Source organism: Chinchilla lanigera, unplaced genomic scaffold, assembly GCF_000276665.1.
Source record: "Chinchilla lanigera isolate Chin_1 unplaced genomic scaffold, ChiLan1.0 scaffold00001, whole genome shotgun sequence".
Lineage (NCBI taxonomy): Eukaryota > Metazoa > Chordata > Mammalia > Rodentia > Chinchillidae > Chinchilla > Chinchilla lanigera.
The window spans coordinates 47,206,915-47,215,365 of NW_004955402.1; the positions used below are offsets into that span (position 1 = coordinate 47,206,915).

General features: G+C 40.8%; 1 pseudogene; it reads left to right on the plus strand.

Moving 5' to 3' along the window:
- The first annotated feature begins 3,725 nt into the window (after positions 1-3,725).
- On the plus strand, positions 3,726-6,951 carry LOC102009446 (annotated as a pseudogene).
- The last annotated feature ends 1,500 nt before the right edge of the window (positions 6,952-8,451 follow it).

An 8,451-nucleotide genomic window follows, 5' to 3' on the forward strand; every position in this document is an offset into this window, starting at 1 on the left:
GCTCTGCAGGAACTCTGCCCTGCTTTTTGACTTTGGGAAGATGACTCAGCTTCTCTTGTCTTCAGTTGGCAGCTTTAAAGTTGCTGCTTTAAACTACTCCCTCAAAGCAGAGCATAATTATAGTCCTTGACATTACTGTGAATGCTTAGAAATGCATCCTTGCTTTTATGCCCGATTCTTAAGAGCCTGAGATATGAAAAAAAAAGAAAAGTCTTAGCGATTTTGAAGTGAGACCCAAGGACAGGCACTGAAGTACTCTGACACTTAGTTTTCTTGTCTTTAAAACTGGACTAATAATTCCTCTTTTAGAAGATTGCTGTGAAAGTGAGAGATGATAGACTTTGATGTCTGACCCATAATGGATACTCAGTAAAAAGTGGTGCTTTTTATTTTTACCTCTATGAACTACTTGATGCCAAGATGCAGCATTATTCCTTGGAGAAATAAAACAGACTTTATAACAGTGTATCTTTTCTAGGACATCACTGTGGCAGAGACAACATAAAGCTGCCTTTTGTAATGTAGACTGTCAGATATGAAGTTTTACAAAAAACTTTGCCGCCTGTCAGAGCAGGCTAGAGTCCATTACTTTACCCAGGTGTTGGATGCAAGCTGTGTATGTTTCTTATTCAGATCTTACAGGCAATCTGACACATGACGCCTAAGTTTTCTGTTTCTGTAGGTGTTAGACCAGCTCTGACAGGCTGCAGATTAGGGCTACAGTACTGATTAAATGAAACTTCTTCTCAGCTTGGCGTGTTCCTCAATCATTCTTTTCAGGCTTCTCTTTGTCATTGGTATCCCTGGCCCATCACGACCTCACTACTTGGTGTTTCTGCATTTCTAACCACAAGGTGGATTGTTGGATGCTTCCTCTTTGAGCAAAACAGAACAGCACACAGGTTTCTGCCACTCTTGGCCACTTCCCGTCATCCCATGGACACTGCTTGGGATTCTTACATGGTGCAAAGTTGTAAACCCTTCACACTTACAGCTTAGTGCTTGTTTCTAGAGTTGACTCCGAGTTAGCTAATCTCCCCCTCGCCCATGAGCATTTGTTTTTAAATATTCACTCTTCTTGGATTTGAGAGTTGGCACTCACAAATGAGCAATCTTTTGTAGTATTTCCAGCTTTCATACTTTTGTTGCCAACTTCCTGTCTAGGTGCAGTTGTTGTTCTCACAGAGTTTGCAGTGTGTTCACATGTGGAGAAAAGCACACTTGCAATGGCAGGTAACAAGGGTGAGCAGTCTGTTACAGTATCAGCTGCTTTGGGAGGAAGAGAGACTGCTCTTGGCAGGAAGGCTGACTGCTGGAGAAACAGACCACTGAGCTGTCTCCTTCAGGTGGGAGAGGAGAGACTGGACTTCATGGAGGGGAAATGCAGGGACTGAGGTGTAGAGGTGGGATTGTGCTGACTGCATGGTTTGTGCAGATTTCAATTTCTAAGGGATTATTTCCCAATCATTTAACAAATTCATCTCTGCTGGAGACATTCTTTCTAGTCTAACCCAGACAAGAAAAGTGCATGTCAGGCGGATGTGTGATTCTTCCAGACCGCACGTCCATGTTCACTCCAGTTTTGTCAACAGTCAATACCATAGGTCAGTCTGAGAGCTACCATGAACACGCAAAGTTCCTGGGAGGGAGCATGATGATGAATATGAGATGCCAGGTGCCATCTCTCCCTCCATGTAGGTGTATACATGACAGGTGGGGTTGAATCAGACTTATTTCTGTAGTTTTTTTTAAAATGTGGCATTGGGGATGGAACCCAGGGTCTTTCCATTGAGCTACATTCCCAGCCCTCAATATATATATTTTTTATTTTGAGGCAGGATCTTGCCAAGTTGCTAAATTGTCCAGGCTAGGCTTATACTCACAATCCTCTTGCCTCAGACTCCCAAGTGCTGGGATCGTGGGTGTGCACCATCAGCCTGGCTTCTGTACTTTTATTAATCTTATGTATGATTTTTTTCATGAATTAATTCCCATTTATGTGAATAAATCTAAACCTAGTAGCTTTGTTGATTTCCTAGCTTTTTGATTTTTTGGGGAAATATTTCTGTGATGCATTGAAAGAACTTTAAAACATAATTTAAGTATCTTTTCAATGTGTCAGAGCATAAAAGAGAACAAAAACCAAGTTGCACAGGAAATACTTCAAAGAATCAACAACTGGGATTTCATCTTATTGAAAAGTTTTTGCACATCAGAAGAAATCACCAATAGAGTAAAAATAAAACCCACAAATTGGGAAAAAATTTTAGTCAACTGTCCCTCAGACAAAGGACTTCTATCCGGAACATTTAAGAATTAAAAAATCAGACCCCCAAAATTCAAAGACCCAAAACAAAAATGGCATCTGGGATGAATACACACTTCTCAGATGAAGAAATACAAATGGCAAATAAATGTATGAAAAAATGTTCAGCATCATTAATCATTTGAGAAATGCAAATTAAAACAACACTGAGATTCCATCTTACCCCAGAAAGAATGGCCATCATCCAGAAGTCAACCAATAACAAATGTTGGAGGGGTTATGAGGAGAAAAGAACACTTCTCCACTGTTGGTGGGAGTGTAGACTGGTACAACCACTATGCAAATCAGTGTGGAGATTCCTCAGCAAACTAAGATTAGAGGTGTCATTCAACCCAGCTACTCCCCTTCTGGGTATTTCTCCAGAAGAATTGAAAACAATATACCATGGCAATATATGGCACCCACGTTTATAGCAGCCCAGTTCATCATAGCTAAATCTTGGAAACAACCCAAATGTCCATCAGCTGAGGAATGGATAAAAAAGATGTGGTATTTTCATACAATGGAGTATCATTCAGCTATAAAAAAGATAAACTTGAGGCTTTTATAGGTAAATGGATGCAACTAGAGACCATACTCATAAATGAAATACACCAGACCCACATGTGTAAACATCATATTGTCTCCATAGTATAGGAACCTGAAAAAGTTAATAAAACTTGAAAGGTACATTGAATCTTGTGAAAGAGAAAGAAACTGCTCAAAGGGAAGGAACAACTGGGATGAGGGAAAGGAGAAAAGAAAGAAGGAAGGGAAAAATTATATATGGATATATAAGGATAGCTGGCATGATTGTACTGCTGATTTCTGTTGGTTTATTGAAAGGAACAGTCGTGCTTAAATTTTTCTTTTTTTGACCAATTTTGCATGCAACCTGAACAATTAATTTGAAGATGACAATATGCAATATAACAACCATTGTTGAATCCCTAGCATCTTGATTAGTGAAACTCTATCGTTTCTAATTTTTAAATTATTTTTATTCTCTTTAATTGTTTGACCAATCTCACACTCTTACATCTGGGAATCTGAGCAACTTCACTGAAGATAACAATATATAATATAACAACCGTTATTAACTTCCTATCAATCACCTTGTTCCGAAATTCTGTATCGTTTTTGTCTTTGTGTTGTTTTGTTTTTGTCTTGGTTGTTGTTATTCTGTTTTCTTTTCTCTTTAAGGTAAAAAATTAAAAGAAAGAAAGAAAAAAAAAGAGAACTGCCTCTGGGCTTTGGTTGGCCAGCTTCCAATCCTCTCTTCTTCAGCCACGGGACCTTGGAGCTTTAATCTTCCAGGACTGCTGTAGCAAATTCATACAAACTGGGCAGCTGAAACAACAAAGATATTTGCTTAAGGCTCTGGAGCCTGGAAGTGTGACATTAAGATGGCAGCGGGGCCATGTTCCCTCTGAAAGCGCTAGAGAAGAATCTATCCTATGCCTTCTCTCTGGTGGTCACCCAGAATCCTCAGTGCTCCCCGGCTTGCAGACAAAACACTCTGATCTCTGCCCTCTTCTCAGCACAAAATGCTCTTGTGTTTTCTGACTTTCTTTGGCCAAATTTCCCTCTTGTAAGGACACCAGTGAGAACTTTAAGAACTTTGATATTTCAATCAAATATGTCTTGAAGGTCCCAAGGAAAAGAGAACCTGACAATAATTAGCTTCAGAAGAGTAACTGTCATTAAGAACATTAGTTATGGCAGGGTATTAAATATCGACTACTTTTTGGTTGTAATATTTTATACATACAACAGGATAGAGCTCCTTTATAAATAATTACATCAGAAAATGTTGGAGTTTTACTATTAGTATCTACATATTTGAAAGGGGAATTAAAATTATTTTAAAAATTGTAATTCGGAGTAAGAGGAGTTCAAACAGTTGCTTTTTAAAAAATTTTTTTGGTCTATTGAACGTCCCCTAACATCAGGTCCATCTGTAAATTTTGAAGGAATTTTCACACTCAGTATGAATTAATTTGATTTTCATAGTTCAATAAGTTTTCCTGTTAATTGACAAAATCGAGTTGGTTCCAAAGAATCGGTATTCCAGTCCAACCAATTAGCACCCTAGGCTGTCAGTCTTTAGTGTGGTACGGAGTCCCTCTACTGGCAATTTATGAAAACTACAACCAGCTAATCCCCGTAGTTGTAGCAGGGATTTCAAAGCAGTGTGAGGTGGCCCATTGAAAACTGTCAGAGGTATATAGTAGCTGAGGCAGGAGCTCTGAAAGAGACAGGGCAGGAAACCAACTGTAAGGTCGTCTTGACTCATCGCTATCTGGGCTAGTTTGAAAAGTGCTTGCTTTTCCACAGAGCAATGTTGTCCAATAGAAAATTGTGAACTACATATGTAATTTAAATGTTCTAGTGACCACATTAACAAAAACCTGAAAAACCAACCAAACAAACTCACAACAAGCAAACACACAAACAAATATGCAACAAACAAGGAAAGAGCTGAAGGTGTGGCTCAGTGAAAGGACACTGGCCTCCGATGGAGCACATGTGAGGTCCTGGGTTCAATCTGCAGCACCTGAAACAAATAACAGCAAAAACCCAAACAGAAAGAAACTTATGAAACTAACTTCAACTCATTGAACACGCCAGCAGCTTAGTGGCTTTTTGTGCGGTTTCTTCACCAGCACAGCCGGGCCTACACACAGGCAATCATATCGAAGGGAACTGCAGTTGGCATTGATCTTGGCACCACCTACTCCTGTGTAGGTGTCTTCCAGCATGGAAAAGTGGAGAGAATTGCCAGTGATGGGGAAACTGAACCACTCCAGCTTACATCACTTTCACTGACACCGAACAACTGATCGGAAATGCTGCAAACAATTAAGTGGCAATGAACCCCACCAACATAGTTTTTGATGCCAAGCATCTGGTTGGATGTAGATTTAGTGATGCTGTTGTCCAGTCTGATATGAAGCATTGGCTCTTCATGGGGATGAACGATGCAGGCAGGCCCAAGGTTCAAGTAGAATATAAGGGAGAGACAAAGAGCTTCTACCCAGAAGAGGTGTCTTCTATGGTGCTGACAAAGATGAAGGAAATTGCTGAAGCTTATCTTGGGAAGACCGTTACCAGTACTATGGTGACTGTGCCAGTTTACTTTAATGACTCTCAGGGTCAGGCAACCAAGGATGCTGGAACCATTGCTGGTCTTAATGTACTTAGAGTTATCAGTGAGCCAACGGCTGCTGCTATTGCTTATGGCTTAGACAAAAAGGTCAGAACTGAAAGAAATGTGCTGATTTTTTATTTAGGAGGTGGCACTTTTGGTGTGTCAATCCTTCCTATTGAAGATGGAATCTTCAAAGTGAAATCTATAGCTGGGGACACCCAATTAGGTGGAGAAGATTTTGACAACTGAATAGTCAATTGTTTTATTGCTGAATTCAAGTGCAAGCATAAGAAGGACATCAGTGAGAACAAGAGAGCTATCTGCCATCTTCATATTGCATGTGAACGAGCCAAGAGACCCCTCTCTTCCAGCACCCAAGCCAGTATTGAGATTGATTCCCGCTATGAAAGAATGGACTTCTATACCTCCATTACTCATGCTCGATTTGAAGAGTTGAATGCTGACCTGGTCTGTGGCACCCTGGACCCTGTGGAGAAGGCTCCTTGAGATACTAAACTGGACAAGTCACAGATCCATGACATTGTCCTGGTGGGTAGTTCTACCTGTACCCCCAAGATCCAGGAGCTTCTACAAGACTTTTTTAATAGAAAAGAATGGAATAAGAATATCAACCCTGTTGTGGCTGTTGCTTATGGTGCAGCTGTTCAGGCAGCCATTCTATCTGGAGACAAGTCTGCAAGTGTTCAAGATTTGCTGCTTTCGGATGTCACTCCTCTTTCTCTTGGCACTGAAACTGCTGGTGGAATCATGACAGTCCTCATCAAGCATAATGCTACCATTCCTACCAAGCAGACACAGACCGTCACTACCTACTCTGACAAGCAGCCTGGCATGCTCATTCAGGTATATGAAGGCAAGCGTGCTATGACCACAGATAACAACCTGCTTGGCAAGTCTGAACTCACAGGCATACCTCCTGCACCCTGTGGTGTTCCTCAGGGTGAAGTCACTTCTGATATTGATGCTAATGGCTTTCTCAATGTCTCTGTATCCCCAACATCCAGATCTCTGCAGTCGACAAAAGTACAGGGAAAGAGAACAAGATTGCCATCACTAATGATAAGGGCCTTTTGACCAAGGAGCTCAAGAGAGCGTATGGCCCAAGAAACAAAGAAGTACAAAGCTGAAGATGAGAAGCAAAGGGACAAAGTGTCCTCTGAGAATTCACTGGAGTCCTGTGTTTTCGATATGAAAGCAATCATTGAAGATGAGAAACTTCAGGGCAATATTAATGATGAAGATAAACGGAAGATTCTTGACAAGTGTAATGAAATCATCAACTGGCTGGGTAAGAATCAGACTGTGGAGAAGGAAGAATTTGAACATCAGCAGAAGGAGCTGGAGAAAGTCTGCAATCCCATCATCACCAAGGTTCACCAGAGTGCCTGGAGGAGTGCCTGAGGGCTTCCCCCATAGAGGAGCTCCACTCTCTAGTGGTGCTTCCTCAAGGCCCACCATTGGCGAGGTTGATTAAACCAATCCCAAAAAGAGATTTAGCATTCTTCCACTACAATAAAATTAAAGGACCTAAATTTGTAGCAAGTTTTGTGGCAGCTATTAGAGTTTAATTGCTATAGTAAAGTACTGGGCATTCTCAGTACTTGAATAATGGAACATGTACACAGGGAAAAGATAACATTGTACTTTATAAGCACTGTACTGTAAGGGGAAATGCAATGTCTTCAGTAAAACTATTTAAAATTGGCACCATAAAAAAGAAACTAACTTCAATAATGTACTATTAAACCTAACAGATACAAAATATTATCATTCTGTCATGATCAGTATAAAAATGAATGAGATACTCCACATTCCTTTGCTGCACTGTCTTTGAATGCTGGTGGGCACTTGCCCAGGCAGCTCTTCTCAGTGGGAATGAGCCACATTCCTGAAGTTCAGTGGCACTGGGCTTGTCACATTGGACAGTACAGGACTAGCAAGGCATGTCACATTGCTCACTTCACAACTTACCATCCACGGCTTAGGGTAACATCTCACCATTTGTCCAAAATCCACCCCAAAACAGACCAGCAAATGTTAATAAATTAGCTGGCAAGGAACTGGAGGTTAATGTATGTTTGTATCACTAGTGCTAGAGCATAAGGCAGGACCAGGACTCTGGAAGGTGGTTTGACATTATGTACCTTGAACTTTCAATCATTCAGCTACTGGGCTGGGAGTTACATTCCTGGAATAGGAGCAGCGGAAGATGACCAAAACTCCTATTTTGGGAGCCAAGCGCCTTTTTGCTGGCTGAACAGTTTCTCTCCTCCTAAGTCCTGCAGGTCTCTGTGGCTCTCAGCATGGCTGTGGTCCCAGATGTGGATCTCTACTAACTTTCCACAGTACTGCTTCATTTTGTGCCTGGGAACAGCCAGCACACCACCCTGAGACTGGGACTCACACATGTCTTTCTCCTCTATGGGGGTCAGAAGTTGGGGCAGGCTAGTTAAAATTTAGATGTGGACATGAAACTAAACTAATAACATATAATTTAACTGATTGAAATAAATATATAATTTAACTAATTAAATTTCTTATTGATCTTGAAGGTCTTTATCCTCCAGGATCTTTTTATTGAGTCTTGGGGAAGGACACATGGGGCATAGAAAGGAGCATGGCTTTTTGGTTCATCTGCCCCAGAAGGAGACCCCAATCTACAGCAGTCTTCAGAGATGCAGACTGAGACCTGTGGATGAAGCTCTTGGACACAGTCCTCTCTATATGAGAAAAAATTATAGTAACTGAAATATTCAGCTATAAGTAATTGCTTAACAATGGGGCATCTCAATATGATAGAGAGCATGCCTCTTTCAAAGTAAGATTTCATAAATTATTTTTCCTTTAGTTTTCAGTTTTTTGGCTTTAGCAGTGATACCCAAGAATTTTGCATGGCTTGTGGTGGAAAGGATTATCTTCCCTTTTTCTAATTCCCCTTCTAAGACTCTACCTCTTTCACCATATTTGAATTGCT